Source organism: Epargyreus clarus, unplaced genomic scaffold (genome assembly GCF_041222505.1).
Source record: "Epargyreus clarus isolate Ecla_fem2 unplaced genomic scaffold, WU_Ecla_fem_2.2 ptg000005l, whole genome shotgun sequence".
NCBI lineage: Eukaryota > Metazoa > Arthropoda > Insecta > Lepidoptera > Hesperiidae > Epargyreus > Epargyreus clarus.
In genome coordinates, this window is record NW_027332213.1 from 11,003,672 (window position 1) to 11,026,405 (window position 22,734).

General features: G+C 32.3%; 1 long non-coding RNA gene across 1 annotated transcript in view; it reads right to left on the reverse strand.

Annotated features, from left to right (window-relative positions):
- Positions 1 to 2,752: 2,752 nt before the first annotated feature.
- LOC140757768 (uncharacterized) overlaps positions 2,753 to 22,734 on the reverse strand; it is a 40,191-nt gene continuing 20,209 nt past the window's right edge. Inside the window, exons 4-6 of the long non-coding RNA XR_012104029.1 lie at positions 21,520 to 21,555; positions 5,449 to 5,511; positions 2,753 to 2,875 (exon numbers count right to left, since the gene is read on the reverse strand). This is a non-coding gene — a long non-coding RNA (uncharacterized LOC140757768). The remainder of the gene's footprint in view (positions 2,876 to 5,448; positions 5,512 to 21,519; positions 21,556 to 22,734) is intronic.

Here is a 22,734-nt window from a genome sequence, read left to right on the forward strand (position 1 = left end):
TTTCTAGATTTACTAGATACTAGATTTTTTGAAAATGTTTCATTAGAAATCATGAAAGGGTTAATAAGCTAAATGTACCTGTCTGCAATTATAAAGTTTAAACATTGTGATCACAATAAGGAAGTTTTTAGTTACTGATATTAATCACCGAATTTTGTTTCGGTTTTGACATTATTAAATAATTGCTTAATTAACCAGAAGGGTATATAGATATTTTTTGTAATTTACTATCAGAAGCTAATAACAAATTATTTGTAATTTGTGTGTAATTTGTATTTTGTGTTTATTAATATAAAATGTTTATATTTAGATTTGTTTCCGTGTAACACTTTACTTTGAGTTAATTAACTGGCGGCTCTTGGCGGTAGAACCCTTCGTGTGATTCCAGAGGCATCAGCACAACATCAGTGTTAGGGGCTGCTGTGTTCCGTTTTGTAAGGTGCATAGATTAGTATAGACTCACTCCTAACACGAAATAGTAAACAGTTTTGAGAATTGAAATAGTTGCGTAAAAAAGTTTTGCCTCGTAAATGACCGTGCGTAAAATTACCCTAAAATATTTGAAATACTTATTTATTTATTATGTAAATTACGCAGTATTGGTTATTTATTGATAATTTTTCTCTAAAAATGTTTTTTATTTGTCAAGAATTAAAAACAAATAACTAACAAATCAGCCTTTTGAGGCTTCATTCAATTTCAAGGCGGCGAAGTATCTTTACTAATCTATGGGTGTACAGGAGACACTCTTATCAGTGGCGTTCCAACCTAGTCATGAAGGATAGCAATGCATATTATGTAGCCGAGCTTCAGGCAGGACTCTTCTCATATCTGGGATAAATTGATAGGAATAAGATGATGATACATGTCCATGGGCGGCAGGAACCAGGTAACCTTAAGATTAGGTTGACTATTTCCTTTTTTTCTACGTATTTATTATAACAAAATAAAAACTAAACAAGTATTTTGCTTCGTAAATATATATAATACTGATGCTCCTAAAAATCATGACCATTTAACCTCATTATGTAAGTAAAATAATGTAATGTATACATTGAGGCTTTTACCAGTTTAATAACTAATTGTAAGCTCGATTCAGAATGTCTTTTAATTATGCAACAGACTAATATACTGCAATTAACGTAATTAGGCTTATTTAATGAGACGTAATACTCGTATCTAACTATTATTACACATAAATTAGATAGTTAGTGGTTTTATATGTAAGTAATTTCTTGAATATGAATTAGTTATCAAGCTTCGCGCTAATGTTGTAGAGATGTACCTTCCTAAGTGCCTTAGCTTTTTTATGTAGTTCAAAACCTACTTCTTTACTTGATAATACAAACATCATTAACAATCAGTAAGACGTTTCTTTCCTAATGATTTCTAAACCTTATATATTAGGTTTAGAAATCTGAAATATTTCAAAACGATTACTAAAGTAATTCTGCCGTAAAATAAAAAAAAAATCACCCGCAGCGTTTTTTTAGAGTTTGACGAATTCAAAGGATTTTTCAACTTGGCTGTCGCAATGCAGCTGGGATTCATTTTCATAGATATCCATATTGTCCATGAATAAAAGTATCTTTATATTATTTCTTATCATTTGTAACATTACTTTACAACTTGTTACATAAGAAAACTAGTAATTATCAACGTATCAATAATTATCTTTTTTACTGAAGCCTCAAGCTTGATTAATTAATTTAAATCTTATCTTTTAATTAAAAGATAGTAACTAGATGGCCGAGCTGAGTTCGATATGTTTTAATGACGTTTTCTAAAAATGAAACCTAGCTAGATCCATTTATAGCCCCCAAAATCCTTTGCATACTAAATTTCATGTATTGTTGGAGCCATTTCCAAGAAGATTAGATACATATTATATAGAAGAATTGCTGGTTTAAAGGTATTAAATAGATAGGTAGACAGAAAGATAGATAGATAGATAGGTGGGTAGATATATAGATAGATAGATATATAACATATATTAAGCTCACTGATCTGACAAAATAAGCTTACTACAAGTCCTGCAATATCAAAATGTCACTCGCGAGGAGCCCTGGGATTATAAGGGTTGGACGGATGCCCTTGTTCGTACTCCCGTGGAGGTCAAACTGACGTGTAATTGAGGGCAGTTTCAAGGATTTTTGCTAATTACAAGTTAAACGTGTGGTACCCCAATTACAGAAACACAAAATAAAACCCAAGTTCTTATTAAGCTACGCTTAGTGACTTGTGATGATGTGCTTGTATTTTTTAGGTTTATATTAAAAACTTAAATTAATGGTAATGAAACAGATAGGCCACAAAGATTTAAATGATGTCTAGTAACTCTCAATGATATGGACGCTTAAATTTTAGACTTCTATACTATAAGATTTGATTTGATTTATTTTTGCCCCAGTCACTTCAAGGTAGGTTTAGTTTGTTATACTATATGACTGACCATAATCGGTTCAATTTACATGAAACGAAGGTCTAAGAAAGTTACTTTTTGTAGTATGGTATCAGATTTAAAAAAAAAACATAGATCCTACAAGTCCTAGGTCTATGATAGCTTTTAGAATTAAATTAGAAAATTTCCAAATGACAATGAATATAAATGTAAAAAGTCCGAAGTCTTTGCATCTTCTTCGCTCTTCTCTTCTTTCTTGTGTCAAGTAGCGAGGTCTTCCAGCCGTGAGATACCTGTAGAGACGAGCTTCTGATCTCTACTAAACTACAAAAGCCCGGATCTACAGGGTAGATCACGAATGTGCCATTAGTTTTTTCTTTTTTCTTTCTTCTTTTAATCTTGTTTCTTCTTTTATTTCTATTTATTATCTTGTTCTTCACTCTTCTGATGTTGTCCTTTAGTGTAGTCCATGGTCTGAAATGGCCATAAAGATATCATTAGACATAATTATTTCTTTAAATTATTCGAAAGAACGAAAATTTTATTTTATACACTGGGGATATGCTTATTATATTTTGAACACTTTCTTTAAAAATATTATGAACTAAATTCTATAAATTTTATTATTATATTATTTAAGTTCTCATAAAATTAAGTTTACTTTATTATATTATACAATATAATTATTATTTTGAAAAATCATTATATGTTAATTTGTTTAAAGATTATGACAGACCATTTAAAAGGAGAAAATCGTATTCCCATTCCCAGAACATCTTGTTCTGTTATAATAATTATGATAATTATATTGTTGTGCGATATTAAAGCATATAATGATAAATGTTTTAAATCATGTTAATTATTCCGTGAGGCATACTAAAGTACAATAGGCCCATATATCAACATAAAGCTTACACTAGAGCAAATGTAATTAACATGACAAAGGCGGTCGGCTTCTCGCAAAATTACCAAAATCTTCCAGCACACATAATGTTACTTATAATAAATTTGTAAACAACATTATGATAGTTGAGGTAATTTAAAGACATGTAATAAATGTTCTCAAAGTAGTTCATCACAAGTAATCTGCGAAGACATTAAGAGCTAGCCAAAATTCCCAACAGTTTCCAAATTCAATTTGCGAGCTAGAACGTAATATATTTTTTCGTCAAGATAGCATGACGAAGGATCACAAATCAGGCGAATCGGCACCGAGCACTCTTGGGACTTACAAAAAATAATCTCGGCGTCTTTCCGCAAATCATTGCGGCGACTATTGTGTACCGATAATGTAGAGGAGAGCGGAGCTAACAAAAAGGTTCACTTAATTGCACGAGGGAAGCGCTGAAAGGCGAACGAGTATTGTTTCCTCGCGAGGCCTTTATACGCGCTCGCTCGCCTGACTCATCAATTTCCCCAGATTGACGCAGCGGACCGATTGAGATTTAGTTTCGCATTTCCCAACTAATTCCGACCGACGTGCGGCGTCTCGTCCTTCAGGCTCGACGCTTCCCATCATCATCATCAACCCATTACTGTCCCACTGCTGGGCAAGGGTCTCCTCTCAGAATGAGAAGGATTAGGTCATAGTCCACCGCGCTGGCCAAGTGCGTATTGATAGACTTCACATACCATTGAGTTTTTTTTTTAAATCTCTCAGGTATGCAGGTTTCCTCACGATGTTTTCCTTCACCGTTTAAGCTAGTGATAATATATTTCTAATACGCACATAATTTTTGAAGATCAGAAGTGCGTGCCTGGGATTTGAACCTCGGAACCCTCGATCGAGAAGCAGAGTTTCTTAACCACTAGGCTATCACTGCTGTTCGACGCTTCCCACTCGAGTGAAAAACAGTTCGCCTAGAGTACACTCGGAGCTATCGAGCTCATTAATCTAGCTTGTCTAACGCTCGCTATTTAATGTGAACAAAATTCTGTAGCACAGCGTTGGACGTTGTGGAATTTGGTTAATGGACTCCACCCACGCTGAGAACATTATGGAAAACTGTATAAAACTCTAATATTGTTTTAACTAACTTTAAGTCAATAAATCCACGATTAAGTTTTTAAGACGGCAGTGCTCACGTATATTCGAGATTCAAAACCGAAATGCCAGTGTACCGGGTTGAATTTCTTGCTTCTAGGATTACATGAAATCAAATATTCGCAGCTTAACAGCTTGAATAATTGAACGGCTCTCACCGCTGACGTTCGCAAGCTCAGTCACACAAACGATGATGAATTTGTAACTTAAGCGTCGGATTTATTAGCACCTACGTGAAGTGTTACGTCTTAATTGACGCTCATTTATAAACCTAACAATGAACCCGGGTAGCGTTCGCGTAAATATCTACGAGCAATTAGAGCGAATAGACGTAGCGCATTACTGTATTCGGGGGTACCAAATCCCCGAAGCCTCCCTGCCTCCCCGTTGTGTAGTGTCCTCCTGCCGTCATTAATCTTGCGTCGAGCAAACAGTGCCCTCTAGTGTACTTGAGAGTTGGTGGTGTCGATAATGTAATACCATTGTAGATATGAACGATAACTGCCGGGAATTGGGAGGTTACGACCAGCGAAGGAAGCTAAGTAATTAATTGGTTTTCGGACGGCCTGCCCGCCATAGTTACTACACTTGCAAAGTTTACAGTGAAGTTGTGAGTTTGATAGGATTAATCGTTTTAATCTGTTTTATGTAGGCACCTACTTCGTTCTAATAATGTTGTAACGCAAATATTTTTTTATTTCGTAATCAAATAATTTAATGTATTTTACAAATTGTTAAAAAGCTATTGTAACTTATTTTAATTCTTATTGTATTTTAAAATGTTGTTATTTGAATATTGAACAGACTAAGCAGATTAAGCTTTTCATTGTTTGTTGTCTGTTGCTTCTTTGTGAGTATCTTTATATTTAAACAAATCTTAGCAATTTTTCAAACATTGTAGGTAAAACATACATAGTCTTTCATTTTCATATCATGCAAATGCAATGATCATTCCACAAAAAGGTAATAAATATCCCTATCTCCCAAAACCACTAAATCTTACCTGTTCAATTGTTTTTCTCCGAGCACGTCGAAGTCTCATATCAGCTTGTTTTCCCGTGAGCCCCTGGAACATACGAGCCCAAATGTTACATTTCAATATGCTGACTAAAACAACTTTTACTTTACCCTGTCCCATATTTTATACGAAAGCAATATGTCTCCAACGCCGCCAGTAAAACACCCCCGTATATCATATTTACAGTAAGAAAGTTTAATGGCATGTCAAAATGAAAAAATGTTTACGATACGCCCAAAGTTATTGACGTTTACCTACCAGATGTGTTATGATATAACGTGGTATTGGAACATGAATAATAATATGTAGAATCGTAGCGTACGAGTGGAGTCAGAGTTTCGCTTTACATTTTTTTCGACTTCTTGCTACTTCTTAATCGTCTTTGAAGAATAGTTACTATTCATCAAAAACGATAGAATAATAGTAGTATTATTATAAAAAACAAAAATCACGACTTAAAAATAGCAATATTATTTTCACAACTTTAGACAAATCCAACGACACCTCATTTGTTATAATTTATCATCTGTCCGTTTAGGCTGCAGACCGTCTCAAATGATTAGTGAAATGAGTCCATACAAATACATAAAACCTGATAATCGTTACCATTATTGACTCATAAGATACAGCCACCCATCCCATGAAATTAATTTCTATATCGCCTTCCACGAAATCCTTGGAAAGATATCAATAGCCCACTCTAATCCAACAACTTCAAAATCCTTATTACAGTAGAGCTTTTAAAGTATTTTCCATTACATAAAATTTCAGTATTTCTATCGCATCGTATATACATTAAGATGTAGAACCCTCAACGAATTAGACACAATTTGTTCCGCGAAGAAATGTAAGATCATTCCAGAGAGATTATGTTTCATTCCACTCCTTCATTAATTAAATTTTATGTCTGAACTTGAACATTTAATTTATTTGAGTTGCTTTCTTCAATCTACTGCGCAATTAGACGATGATCTGTATTATGTAATAGGAGATAGATTATCTTGGGATTACATTAAATCGCCCACGTTATGGTATTGTGGAATCGGATTGATGAGAGATTTTGCTAACAAAAATAGATGTAAAGTCATTGTGATCTCACAGAAGTATAATAACAGAACTTTGCTTTTAAATGTTGATAAATCCATTATTGTAGTTCACCCAAATGTATGTGTATTTAATTGTGTAATAACAATTTATATATTCATTAAATATCGAAGTATTGTATGAAAATGATTATACGAATGTTAACTGAATTTCAATGCAAATCTAAATAAGGTCTGGGTCTCGGTGCTTTTGTAATCATATGTTGTGTATTTTGGTGTCCATAGCATCTACGATACAGTAAAGAGCCAGGTGTGTGTCTATAAGTATAAATAGCGTTATTTATTTAAGAAAAAGATAGTATTTGAGACACGTAAAAAGACTTTCAAACTTTCTTAAATGCACAGACAACAATCTTATTCAGAAACCAGCTGACCCGGCAAACTTTAACCGCCTCAAATTCTCAAATATTTATCAAATACATTTCATATAAAATATAGCCTATGTAACTCGTTGATAATGTAGCTTTCGAACGGTGAAAGAATTTTTAAAATCGGTCCAGTAGTTTTTGAGCCTATTCATTACAACCAAACAAACAAAGTTTTCCTATTTATAATATTAGTGTAGATAAATATTTTTACTTAATTTAAGGTCAAAATAAGCAACGATATGTATATTGTTCATATGTAGGTACACTACGTACATATGGGCGCAAATCAGTATCTTATGTTTATATTATAACATTTAATGTTTAAAATAATTATTTATGGGTGTAAATCTGTATCTTACGTTTATATTATAATATTTAATGTTTAAAATAATTATTCGTAATTACAATACTGTTATTGATCTAACCTCAATGTCTCTTAGACATTGCAGTGACTCTTTCGACTGATTTTAAAACATTGATTTTGTAATTTATTTTTAATAATTCATATTGTTGCAAACCTTCAAAGTAAAAATCGATTAGATTATTATGACTCCAATTTTATTGTTTTATAAACAAAACTTAGTTTAATTTGCATCCTACTAGTAGCGCCCTCTTTTGGCGATTTATGAAAACTTGTAAGGAATGTTTGCGTGTTGTAACGCGCTTGTTTATTAAAACAAATATAATTTGTGTAAGATAAATTATTTGGAGTAACATAAAATTCATTATTAATTTTTATTATGTCAATTTTGATTGTCAATGTGGAATTAATATTTAGATTAAAATATGGACGATTTCCGGTAGTACTTCAAAAACACTTTGTTAGTCATACCAAATAAATTATGTAAATTATAATAATATTAAAATACTTATTCTCGTATTTTTAAAACAATATTTTCAATATAATGTTATTTTATTAACAGTTAAATTTATTGTGAATCACGTCACTTGTTATAACAAAACAAGTGATGTGAGGTAGTTCTTATGCTGTTTGTCACTCGAGTAGTATTTAAGTCCACGCGCTGGTAGAGCGTGGTACATTCGTATTTAATCAGTCGTGTAGGCAGTTACTCTGCCCGAATTGTAAATAAAAGTGAATAAAAGTGATTCTCATATTAAAGTCGTTTCGTTCAGTTTATTAATAAAGTGCGGTAATGGGATATCGCCGACATACACTTTGCACTCCGACGCAATCCGCCCACATTAAACTTATTCCCATTAAACAAAACTTTTCTCTTAATATACGGCTAACGAGCCAACTTTGGGTGTATGCTCTACAGAGATTACCTATTTCGTTGCTAATTAAAATTTTATCATACATTAACAAGGACTAACTACTTCTTAACCATAAGGTGGACTGCTTAAGGAAGAACTTCTTAATCTGAAGTAAATGATGTAAATATATTTTACACTTAATTTGATAATATATATTGTACATTACAAAATTGTAAAGTATTAGCACAATTGCATAGGTACTGTTTTGCTTACGTGTTTTACTTTTTCACTTAATTAATATGTAATTTTGCTCTATTTTGGCAGATGGCAGAAGCGACATGCAACAGATCACCATTTTCGTGGAAGGGTGTGGATGTCGGTTCGTCTGTATTTGACAACCATCTTAGTTTTAAGACTTTGTCGCAGATGTCTATGAACAACAATGGCCACTTACCATCGCATAGACTGCAAGCTGGTTTACAACACCAGACTAATATATACATATATTTAGATCATAGTATGAATACCTATAAGTAGCTACTCGTTCATTCTTTCAAACCGACAAAAGGTATCGTCCTTTATTATTGGATAAAGCAAACGTCAGAAAATTCCTTTTCCTGCAAATCCTCACGTACTTTGAACGGATTTGAAGGTTATTCCTAAAGGTATGAAAGGATTTGGTTGACGTAGAATAATAGCGGTACCGTACAATACACCTTACCTACGTATTCTTACCGAACAAAGAAGGAAATCATATGTAGGATTCCAGTATAGAAATGAAAAGTCTATAAGGGAAGCTGGAATTATATAATTGACACATTTTTTTTATTTTGCAGTCGACGCATCTGAATTGAAATATATTTTTTGCATTTAGTGCTTCAAAACTACATACACTATTACACTACAATATATGTATGTACTACATTATTTAAATACTACATACAATTCCCAATACGTAAAAACGAACGAAATATTGTATTATTTTATTCAGTAATCGCGCTATTTCTTTTTGACTTCTGACTTCTGTAATTTCTACGTCTCCATTTCCTTGTACAATATTTGCTATCCTTTAGTTACATTATATATAAAGACTCCTACCATAATCGTCTGAACTAGGAAGTAACATAAAAAGGTGGAGCACGTAGATGCAACATATGAAAATTCTTGAAACGTTTTCGTTAGACTAAGTGTTTTTATACGTGACGAGCCGAACAAACTTCAGCGGGTCTCACAAATCGAATCCTTTTCTAAATGCCTTCCTTTGGTATTATTCTGTAGGGATAAGAAAATTTTAATGATCATAATAGTGGCAACCCTTTTTATGTCTCAAATGAGGGAGGCCTGGGGCATTCTTCGCCATACTGAATATGACAAAGGAACGATAGTGTGAAAATCAAATAAAAAATAAATCTTAGTCAAATTCTCATCATCGTCCATAGCTACCAAAAAAATAAAATGTTGATAATCGAAAGAGGAAGATGTTATACCAGCAAACTCTTTTATCTAAGCCTATCTAAATGTACCATTATCCAATACTTAAACCATGTACAATATTTCCATACCATAAGAACTACTACAATTTAATATCCAGAATAACTAAATCACTTACCACCCTGATTTATCATTATCGCTACCTACTTTATCATCACACAGCGTGTAATAATTGCAGATAATTCATATAAAACATAAAAGCGCAGCGGCCATTACGCCCTAAGGCCAGACACAGCTTGGCTACGCGCCAGGCCACACAAGATTTATATTTGGTACCATATTTCCATACGATCAATACGCCATCGTCTATGGCGCCGCGTTTTTGTCGATATACAGTTTTTCGTTTAATATTTCACTGGGTAGTTTTACGTCATATACACGCTATGTACAGTCGATCGTAAATGTTTCTGATGTTTTGTTGTCTCTTCCGTATATTATATAAAAGAAATAATGGTTTTGTAGTGTTGTTACCATAGATTACATTAGCCTATTCGTGTATGTGTCTTTACCAACTAATACCTAAACATTAACACAACAACACGAACAAAATATATTCATTGGTTACTTTTTTGTTAAAATTGTATGTATTTTATCAGTTTAGAAACACATCCGTCAGTTTTAAAGTTTCGCAAAAAGTTTAAAGTAAATAATTAATAACACAAATTTGCACGTCATTATTAGCGGGAACGAACAAAAGCAATTTTTGAAGACTCGAAGGCAAAAACCGAAGGCTAATATTATCTAAAGGAGATAACTAAGCAAAGAAAAAGAACGGAGATTCGTATAACTTTTAAAATTGTTTTTCTTTAAAGTACAAACAAAGGGAGACACTGGCCGCGAGGAAATTAAGCCTGACGTCAAATAAAAGAAAATAAAAGTCGTTTGTAATTGCGGCTTTTTGCTGGGTGCCAAATTCCAAATTCAAAAGTCCGTTTGTTATTTCACCTTCTGGAATTGAGCTAATGCTTTAGCACTGTCTGGAAATACTGGTTGAAGTTTAACGACTTCCTAGGGACGCTTTTTTCTTTTGTTACCATGTAATTTATGCTTCATATAATATGTAACAAACATTTGTTGAATAAGCATTCAGTGAGATACGTCTCATTTAGAACGACTATTTCTTTTTCCGTATTGTTAAAGCACTGGGGATACTTTGTAGTAAGTAGAAAATGATTTCTCGTTCTCTATAATATTATTGGTTTCTTTAACTACGTTGAAATACGAATGATGTTACCAAAATACGTAAAGAAAATATTCTGAATAAGCGATTTGAAAACATGTAACACGGGTTGGTCATTAAAGTATTCTTTTCTTCACCCATCTGAATAAAAGAACTTTCCCCTCAATTCGGGAAAAAACATGCAATTTGAAAAGCCAAAGCAAAGCCATCCGAAAGCAAAGCTTATAATATGCTTTAATTGTTGAAACTAGACAAATTGAATTACACGGAAGATCCTCGAAACAAAGGCAATTACTTGAACTTAATCTGGTTCTAAACTGCAGTCCTCATCTGCATAGTGAAGCCATTAGAGTAAAACTATGTGCACAGTTGTGCCAACGGAACTTGGCACGTATGCAATATCTGTAGGTTTTGGAGATTCGGCCTTAGTCTCAGAATTATAGCCTTACTTTAAATTGTATTTATTTTTAGTATGTGCAATAAAATATTTGGAATTAAGTACAGTAAGTGAAACCCTTAAAGTACTCGTATATGTAGGTAAATAGAGGAATAATAATTGTATTCTTCAAATATGTATTTTTGTAGAAATATCTTTATGCTAACATAGATTACAACAGAAAACAGAATTTAATTGGAATGTATAGTAAGGATTAAATAAATCCTTTATTTTTTTAATCATATAAACTTAGTCACAAATCTCGTTACTAATTAAGAGAACGAAACTAAATTCTAAGTATTATATTATGGAATTAACATAGAGCTGTTTTATTTTGCACATTCGTTACAAGCCTTGACAATTTAGTATAAAAGTAAAATTACTTACGATAAATTTCCTTTCAAAATTGATTTTAATTCAACATGAAAGGGAATGCAAAGAAAAAATAACCGGTATAGGTACTTTAACCATTTTATCTTGCTACGCCGAATAATCCAATTTGTAGAATTTGCTACAATGTAGAATTTCAAATTGAATTTGGATTTTTTTATCATGAATAGTTATGAATAGCCTTAAAACTATGAGAAGGACCGGAGTATAATTTTTAGCTTTATTTCATAATGGATTCATTCAATCCGAAAATATGTAAATACAGACATGAGTAAAATCTTTGTTATATTAAAATAGTTGGATCATGTGCTTTCTAGACGACTTGACCGATTGAGGTCACATTCGCATAATAAATGTGTTTTGTCGCGACGGTGGTTCATGATAACGCTAGGATTCGAAAGACAGTAGGTATTGTAGTAAAGCTCTTACGAAAATCTAAATTTATAGATATTCGTAGCAAATTTTGACTTACTAACTAATAATTTCCTAGCGCTTTAAGCAAGTTAAGAATGATCTCATATTTTCTTGAATGTTAACCAGGACACTTAAATATAATTAAAAAATAAAATTTATTACGCCATCTATCGTATTGGACGGAATAATGTTTGTCCTATCACCTCATAACTATCATTCAGTATCTTTAAATCTTTTTCTAGTATTATAAATCCGAAAGTAACTCTGTCTGTCTGTCTGTCTGGTTGTCTTTTCTTCGCGCCCAAACCACTGAACCGATTTTAATGAAATTTTGTACAAAGATAGTCTGAGACCCGAGAAAGGACATAGGATAGTTTTTATCCCGGAAATCCCACGGGACCTAGGGATGGAGATCTAAGATCAATTAATCGGAGAATCGATCTTTTGGACCCAAAACATCGATTATTTTAATCGATATTAGTAAGGATTGAATCGCAAACTATGCATTTGATCAAGTGATGATCTTTAGCAAAGTTGAAGGTAAGAATTTACAGTTTTATGTATGTTAGTATGTTATATTATTTTCTTTTAAGCGCGGGCGAAGCCGCGGGCATTTACTAGTACTATATATAACAAAAGAAGCGTTTATCCTCAAATATTTCCTTATAACCATTATAATAATATAACTTTATAAACAATATTATAACACCATTTTACTTATTCCATTCGTCGACCTCACAAAGAAGTATTTCTCCATAAATCTTGTCTCCAAAAAATATTCTAATATAACTTTATAAACAATTTTATATCATCAATTTACTTATAGTATATTATAAGAAAATTCGTCGACCTCACGCCCAGAGCTATACATCCTCGTGGCATACTGTAATCCTGATATAAAGCCAGCCAGAACTGTTAGTGCAAATTGCATTTGCATATCGTACATTTCCTGCTAGCTTAGACGGGGAAGATCCATTTACTGATATTACAGCTATATACTTTTATTGATCTGTCTGTCGCTAGACGCGAGTGCAATCTCTGCGTTGCTCTACAATCCTCAGATAGCGTTTTGTTTGTGAATGGCTTTTGTGTATTTGACTGGCTATCTTGAAATGGAAATGAAACGTTATTTTGAATGTGGTAGAGTGCTTTGTGGTTTGTTTGGATTGACATCACCGATTACGATATATCTCTGGGATCCCCCCATTACTTAATAATATTATTATATATTTTATTTTATGCTATTATTTATTTAATACCAACCTAATATATTAATCTTACAATTTACCCATATTATGTTTTTTTTAATCAGGTTAAGTATATACGCATATCTTTCACTATATGTGATATATGATTATGAGCTGGTGTCGATGCCTTATTTAAAACCAATTATTTAAATTAAAATATTTTTTATTAAATTGAAATCGTACAGATGGATATAATGATTATTTGCACAAGCTGAGATACTGTATTCAGGAAAGTAATAAATTATAATTAAAAGTATATCTAAAAGAGTATTTAAAAGTATATAAACTTTTATATCATTTCTTCGTACTAAATAAAAAAAACATTACTACTAACAATTACAAATATATTTTAATTCCGTGGTTTTGTTTACGAATATTTTATAAAGTAATATAAACAGGGATGCTTTTATCATCCCTCTAACATAGACTATATTTACGTAACTAGTCCACTTTTTACGATTCTAAAAGCTATATAATTTTATTTTATCGCAAATTTCGCAGCTCGTTAAGTTTTATGGCAACCCACCTACCTTTAAGAGGTAATAATTAATAATTCACGTATGAAACTTTACCCTGTTTTAAATTTTAAACGTAATATTTTGGGAAAAGTCAGGGCTTTCCTGAACTATACCAAGTAAACTCTACTCCACTTCTCATAACTTAATTTCATCATCATCAACTTATTAATTTCTTACTAGTAACTAATAACAAAGCGTAGATACGTATTAATTATTGTCATCTTATTAATTTCTATGAATCAACATGATCCATAATTTACATTATTTAGATTAGTAGATATCGTCAACCTTTAAGAACAGTATGCTTTTACATAAAACCTGTTCTTTTGAATACCATAATCCATTATAACAAAATTTATCCATTATAACACATAGATAGATAGGTACACATTAAGATTAAACAGTTTTTCCTCAACATTATCAAACACAATGACGTAGAACAAGGTCATTATCCACAAAAGGCCTTCATTTATCATCGGGTCTTATAAACGACGCTTTCTCCTTTCCTTTATACGGGTTCTGAGGAAAATCCTCGTAATACAAGAATCCGATGAAAACATGTTATCCGGTGATTCTGTACCGAGGTTATGGTTTTCAGCTTATAGGATGTAATACGTGTGTACAATATCTTCAAAGGATATAGCAGAGCTTTCCTTAAATAAGGACAAGGAAAAAGTCCTTAAGAATTTTGTTTCAAATAGTATTCGGAATAGGAACATTTAACAGTGATACTATTTCGTAGAATTTGCAAAAAAAAAAGAGGTATGATGGTTTGCGTTTTTAAAACAAAAAATAATTGAAAAATATCATTTTATATGGTATTAGATGATTCGCATATTTGAATTATTATATATTCGAATCATAACTATAAATTTACTCGTTCAACAGCTATAAAAATAGCGAAGTTGTACAATAGAAAACAACTGCATTATAAATCAGTCCACAAATAAATGGAATTCACACTTTCAGACAGACGGCGAAAGAAAGAAAGAAATAAAAAACATTAGTAGTCAAGTTGTGAAAGTCGTTATTCATATTTATGCAAGTTTTCGAGCGCAGTTAAAATTAATGCGAGACGTCGTCCATATAAACTTAAATTATATCGCTCTGCTAAAAATATACGAGTGCAAAATTCACGGTACATTAACATTTTTAAAGTCTGAATTTTAACAAGGGATTTAGCTATCCGAAACGTTCAAGCTAAGTTTATCCTTATTTATATTTCGTTTATATTTTACAGTTTACGTTAGCTTTTCTTATTACTTATGCTTTTTACGAGACTGAAAATATTTTACGTTGTAATAAAATATATTGTTACACTCCATATCACGTCAAATCCGTTCAAATGACTTTATGAAAACAGAATGGTTTTAAAAACAGAATTATTTCTTACATAATATGTATTTCTACCCAGAAAACGTGTAAGTAGGTATGCCAACAGAACAAGAAACCAAACTTTAACAGACAGGAAGCAGACTAAGCGCAAAAAGAAGATTAATTTGCACTTAGGAGTTCGTAGTTGGAGCATTTAATTTGCACGCTCGAATCTAAAGTCAAGATGGCGGCGGGCGAACGTGCGCTGGTGGGGTAGGGTCGTAATTTCGCGCGCGGGCGATATCTATAATTCCAGAGCTATCATAAATTAGCATACGTATTAGATTGCGCCCCGCAAGCGAGTACAAATTCTGTGCACGACTGTACACAGAGGATTCCGGTTTTGGTAAATTAGTGTGCATGCGAAATAGCCAGGCGCGGTGACTTGTAATTAGTGTAAAGTTCTGTACTGGTTCAAAAGCAGCGTGCGTTCATTAGAGTAGCATTAAACAAATAAATAGTCTGGATTTTATTCCAGAACAACTGCAGTTTTCTAAACGAGTATTTTCGTGTCAAATAAATAATTATTTTTTCCTATATTTTTATTTGCCTGCCTGTATAAGCTAATTTTTGATATGGATAAAGTTGTTAATTTTAAACAGAGTTTTTACGGAGTAGCGTATAGGATTAATGCTCGTGTAGATATGAATTTATTTTAATACCTTAATAGCTATCTAATACCGGTAAAAATAGATAAAAATTTATACTTCTTTGGTCACTGCAATGGATTGCATAAAACAAAAATAGTTTATATATATTTCATAGTTGATAATCACCTAAAGGGAAACATTACCTACAACGTCAGGAAGAGGTACATCTTTATACAAAGGCAGTAACTCCCTCAATAAACACTGCATCCTAATAAAAGGCGGTCTATTTGCGATGCAAAACAGGCATCAAACTCGGTTATAAATGGCGCTATTGGTATCATTAAATGGGAATATAAACGAGCCAGAATTTCGGGGTTTCTTATAATATCACACAAATATTAAATGAATAAGAGATAAACCACTCTTAGCATAATTTACCCAACAAAGAATTAAAGCATTTTAATTTGGAAATAATAACAAGGATTTGCTTTAAAAAAATAGCGTATTCTATATAGATACATACTAGAAAGTGATAATGGTAGGATGTTGTGACTCAAAAAATGTGATATAGTAGACATAATTGCATTTGAGTCATATTTAATGGTATCTTTGTAGGCAATCTGTTTCCTCTCTTCCCGATGTTAAATTAGAGATAGGGATTAAATTCAGACGATACATAGAAGTACCTTTTCACCAAATATTTTCAAGTGCTGTTCCTAAGACTAAAGTGAACGCAGTACATAATTATGGCAAAATGCCACACTGATGAATGCTTCAACCCATCAACCCAAGAATTACTTAGATCTTTAAATCAAATCAAATAAAATTCACATAATGTTAAAAAGAAATCTTATTACTACCATATATTGTCATTAAATGTGAGGTAACTGCTGAGAGAAACCTCTACCCGCAATTCGCTTTCATAAACACTAACTTTTAAAACCTAAAACATACAAGCGAAAGACATAAAAGTAGGTACTAAACCGAAGAATTTAATAAAGTGATAAATCAGTGACCTCTGACAGTTTCAAACTGAAGACTCCTTACTGAAAGGCTAGCAAGAAAAGCAATAGATGATAAATCGCGTCTATTTCCTCCGACACGGCTGCTTCAGCAAATATCTAGCTCTAAAAGGTTTCGCCGCCCAAGTTTCATTTCGATGACAGTTCTGCTTTTCAGCTGAAAATTAATGTATGGTGGAGGAATTATTAAAATGGAAATCTTATATTGTACGATGGGTTAAAAACTGTAATGTATTGCGCGAAAATTATTAAAACAAGGTTTTTCTAAATTGTACGATTGGGTAAAGTTATTATTATATAATGTTGGAACAACAGTTTTAATTAAATACGAAGAGTGTTATGTGAAATCATCAGAATACTGATATAGTGCAACTTACCAGATTAAATTAAAAATACAGTAGTTTTACAAAATTCTGTAAAGCTTGACCACTTCATCTGTAACCTTCTCTCCATTTGAATAAAAAATTTAAGCATGTTTTGCATTTCACTAAGGAAAAAAGCTACCAAAAATGTTAAAAATATAAAAATACTTTTTGTAGCTCCGTTAATCCTGATTTCATATTTATAAATCAATAAAGCATTACCCTGATCTGTCACGTAGTATTCACGCAATATATCAAATAAACAATGTTTGTTCACCCTCGGCCATTACAGATTATGGCCGCCCTGACGCTTGCTGTTTTAACTTATTACAACTGCCTAACGAATTTATAGCTAAATTTATATTAAAATTTGGCAATTAAACTCGAACTTTAATACAAAAGTCACGGGAATAATTTAGAATGAGATAGAAATGAGATAAGGTACCAGGGAAGCGGCTACGGCAATAAAAGTTCTGTTATAAGACTTGTTGAGTTAACTCATTAGTTATTAATTTTAATTTTCGTAGTTATACTGCTAATTTTACGTCTGACGGTTTATGGTTGTGCGGAGATAAAATTTTAGGGTAAGTAGTTTTAGTGATAGATAATTCATATTAAGGAAGTTGTTCCACCGTCTATATGTAAGTAGCACTCAACAAAAGCTAGAAATAACTATACACATCTCCTTTATAAAATAAATGCCCAGTTGATTTGATTCGAAAACCATCTACACTATAGACACGAATGGAACCCACTAAATTGAAAGTGAACATTGCAATTAACACTCGTCGCCAAATTCAAACAAGGTAGAAGTCCAACCTAAACTTAACTATAGATACATAGATATTTTTAAAACTAAAAGATATAGCAGTGTTGAATTGTCTACCACAGTTTTTTTATATTTCAGAAATTGTAATTGCAATGGTACGACCGCACTCGACCCATGATATATTTTAAGACCTCAATAATATAGCAGTAAGTATTGTAGTAAGTCTGACACTACGCTTGTATTTCCCTACAACTCTATAAGGCTGCACTGGCTCATTAATGTAGAACATTTTCTGTTTATAAAATAATTCAATCATTTATCGCTTCCATTTCGTTGTAAGACAATAGTATTAAAACATGAACAAATGCAGTTGCGGGTTTCTGGGCAATGTGTCGTGTATTTTACCGTTCAGATGCCACTTCGAAAGGATTCAATATAAAATCCGACGCAATACGAATCCAATTACCAACTGCTATGAACTTCTACTGGCTACTTTTCAATTTCGTGTGAAATTGAATTTCAAATTCGACCGTCGAGTTGCTGTTTATTGCCTTGAATATGAGCGTTTCAATATTGAACAGATTCAATTTTAACTAGAAGGCGAAAATGTCTGAGATGGTAGAATCCTTCGCGACTCGAAGGCACTACTGTCACATCAATTTTTGTGGAACAACATCAGTGGTTGTCGTAAGACACTTGGTGCACGAGGAATTCTAACTTAGTCCTCAAAGGTAGGAACGCATTTGTAGATGACTTCAAATACAACTATCATCCTATTTAGGCTCATTCACTCATAACCTACCATCAGATACACTGTGTGTTCATTTAGTAGATACGTTTGTATTGTTTTAAAAATGTTACAACTTTAAAATTTAATTTAAAAATGTAGCACGTATTGTACGTATACAGTTTTATCTTCAGTGATAATTCACAGCGCTGGCATCGAGCCAAGAATTCGTTCGCGCAGAAATGCATGGCAGAATTTATTGTAGTTAAAAAATATTTATCGTTAGTTTCTCGTAGCCTGCCACTTTAACTAATTTCCACCCCGTTAGTGTGACTACGAGCCGTCCTTGGCAACAGAATTCGTCAATACTTTCAAATATTTAAGCGCTTTTTCTGACCTAAATTACTTCGTACAGCTTTAAACGTTTATTGAAAAATGTTTAGCTTCTTTATTGTAATGTATGGTTTAGTTATCGATACATGTTTTCAGACATTTTGTAAAGTTAGACTTTTTAGCTTACTTGAGGTATTAAATCGTTATACACGACTAGATTCACACAGATATTTAGATCGATACATATTATATTCCAAAACTTAATAATCATTTGACACGAGTTTTTTTGGTGATTTTAAAAACATATATTAGGTAGGTACTAATTTATTGATACAGTAAGTATTTTATATACGATTGAGCAATTATATTTATTCAGCTTTGCTATTTTATTAAACATAATAAAATGATTTCTTTGTTAAATGCTTAAATATGACATTTTACCTAAGCAATTGTTAGACCTTTATGATTCAAATAAAATGCAAATAAAATTGAGCGAACCACTAAACACAAAATCTTTCTTTCCTTATAAGGCGCTAACCCGTAAAATATTCTTATTCTTCGTTCAATAAACGCCAATATGCATAAAAAAAAGTATACGATTTCCTACGAAATGATTCCATTTCGACGTGAGAGAAGGAAACAAATTTACCTTATTGTAAATCCTTCTTATCTCGGTCAATAAAGGAATCCTCGGAGGCTTGTAACCAGTCGTATACCAAATTGCTTCGCCACATCAGTAGCCGCTAGAGGATTAAGCATTTGGCGTTATATTGGAGTGAGCAAGACGAATATATCTGCACAAATCCGTCTATTTGACAGCAGGCAGTCGACGACGTGAGTAAAAAAATGTGTCTAGAATATTACTTTCCTTATAATGACAAATATACAATGTAAATGTACGCTGGATTCCGAGTCATTTTTTACACATTATCGTGTCTAAGTACCTACCTATACAGGCGTAATGAGATATGGGCGATTTGTTCATTACGCATTGTGCTGTGAACTATCGATAATTGGATATTTTTATAAAGACAATTTGCTAATTGACTTATTGCTCAAAAGAGTAGATTTTTTAACAAATTAATTGATTACCTATTTAGGTTATTTCATAATAGTGGTATTAATGACTATACCTAGTGGTGATATCGACTTATTTTATAAGGCCTATACTTTTGTTAATAGAAATAAAAGAATAGGTACAGCTTAATGTTAATACCATTGATCAAAGTCGTAAGGATATTTTGTAAAAATGTTTTTCAAAGCAAATGATAACAATCAAAAAATATTATGCATTGTACTGAATAAATCACAATTAAATAACGCTTATCTGCATAATAATATGTTGATTTTTAAATTAACGTAGATATTTATAGTAGACATGATAACTAAACTAAAAGACTAACAGGGAATTATTTATTAGTCCATTTTAGGCTTTTTTTCGAATTAAATGTTTTCTTTGTTTAAATATGTATTTTTTGACATTAATACATTATTGTCGGTTCTTAAGATATTTTTATTATATTATTAATAATTAAATTTTGTATTTGAATATTAACACAATACAATTTCAATCAATAAACTTATTTTTATAATTTGATTTAATCCTTAATTTTCTTTTAATTTCTAATCCCTTTATTGTTTCATATTAATAGTAGGTACTTACAGTCAGTGTAATTTAATCCTTCATTTTTCTTTTTTTTAATTTCTAATCCCTTTATTAATAGTAGGTACTTAAAGTCAGTACTTCCAGTCAGACTTTGAAGTAAACAGGAAATATATTTTTGAACCATTTAAAAAATATGAATATAGTTATGAATTATTGATTGAATTAAATAATTTATTACCATGTAATCCATATTCAAATTTTGAATGATAATATTCCATTTTAATCCGGTAAACTTATAAAAAAATTTTTTTTGATGTTCATGCAAATACATCAAGTATTTTGCTAAAATGTAAATAAATAATGTAAAGAATAGAAAACATAATTTAAAGAAGCAGAATAATTTACCGTTACTTTGGAAGTATAAATTTAGAGATGAAACAATTCTCGTTTTATTATAACAACCTATCTACATATATATCTACCTTCTGAAATTATCGTTTTAAATTAATAACATAATGACATTTGTCTGTTTATTAATAAAACTAGTGATTGAAATAATGCAACAGAAAAAATCCGACATAATTATAAATTACTTTTTCTTTTTAAATAAAAAAGTAGTAAGCTAGTATAGTATAGTAGTATCAAAAAGGAAAAGTGAGCAGTATAACTAAACCCTAAAACTTTCCCTTGTTAAACATGGAAAATTAATGATTCTGTTAAAAGTAGGCGCGACTTTTCATTTCGGAAATGAGAAAAGTTTTAAAACAACGCTTCAAAGACCAAAGTGTTCAAGTGTCATTATCGTGGATTACTTTGCCGAAACCCCTGTTAGAGGTTTATAAGGCAATAAAAATAATTAAAATAAATATATAAATACATATGGAATATTTAAAGAAGGTATTATACGTTACCTATTCCCTCCGATCGATGCTGCCTCTGCTCAGCTCCTGTAAAAATAAATTAACTTTAATTTCCACCTCAACTATAATACAAAACCTGCTAAAATGATATGTCAATCAAATAGAACGGTGTTTGAAAACGAGACAAAACAAAATAGAAACAACAAGTCAACAACACTTTACGCGTCACGATAAACGGCGAGGGAACGGAATATCTTTGGGGAGCATTCACGCAATCGAATTATACCAACTTTTCACCCTTCGACACCTTTCACGATGCTTATACATACAAATTTTAGTTATTTTAGTAAATAATATCAAACGTACCTTATTCTTAGCGTGGACTATTGCAGTAAAGGAATTTTGGAAATAAAAATTCTCAGGCCAATCGACATGAAGTGGTGTTATCGTCGGGAGCTGAGTCGCGTCTAACTTTGCGGCGAGCCGCGCCCCTACACGCTACTTGTACTGAATCTCTACCCCTATTCCGGGCTTCGGGAGGCGGTAATGCCGAATCGATAAACAGCTTACGTTCCGCGCAACTTGCTACACGATTTTAAACTATGGAGGGACGTGGTAAGGTTGAAATTGGGTTGGGATTTACAGTAGTTAAGCTATTTCGAAGTCTGCTACATGCATTTGGGCACCCGGGGATGCTGCGCAAAACAGGAGCACGAAATATGAACGAGACTGCGAGGCGCTGGCGGGTGGGGAGGGGAGCGAACAGACAGGGGATATTTGAATAGACCTCGCAGGCTGAAGGGCCGCCGAGGGGCAAGGGGAGCGGGGGGTAGCGCTGTTGTGTCGGAACCACGCTCCACGGTACAAATCGGCAATGTACAGTGCGCAACAAATGTGTACTTTCCATCACGGCTTTTATCAGAACTCCCGGTTGTTCCTCTTAGAAAAAACAAAAGAGCGCTGGATAATTGAATTTACCCTCATTACATTATCTGCGAAGCAAGATGTTTCTAAGGAAAATGTATTCAATTCCTCTTTTACTACCACTACATACAAATGGATTCTTTGTTTTCTATGCAAGTTGATATTGGGGGAGTAAAAAGCCTGGCAAGGGTTGTTTTCTAACAACCCTTGCCAGGCTTTAGTAGGTAAACGTGATTACTTGATTTAGCATTTGCATACTAAATCAAGTAATCACTGAAATTAAAAATGTAACACTAAGTGTTTCGTTGTAATTAACTCTAAATCATACAATTGTTTCGGAGA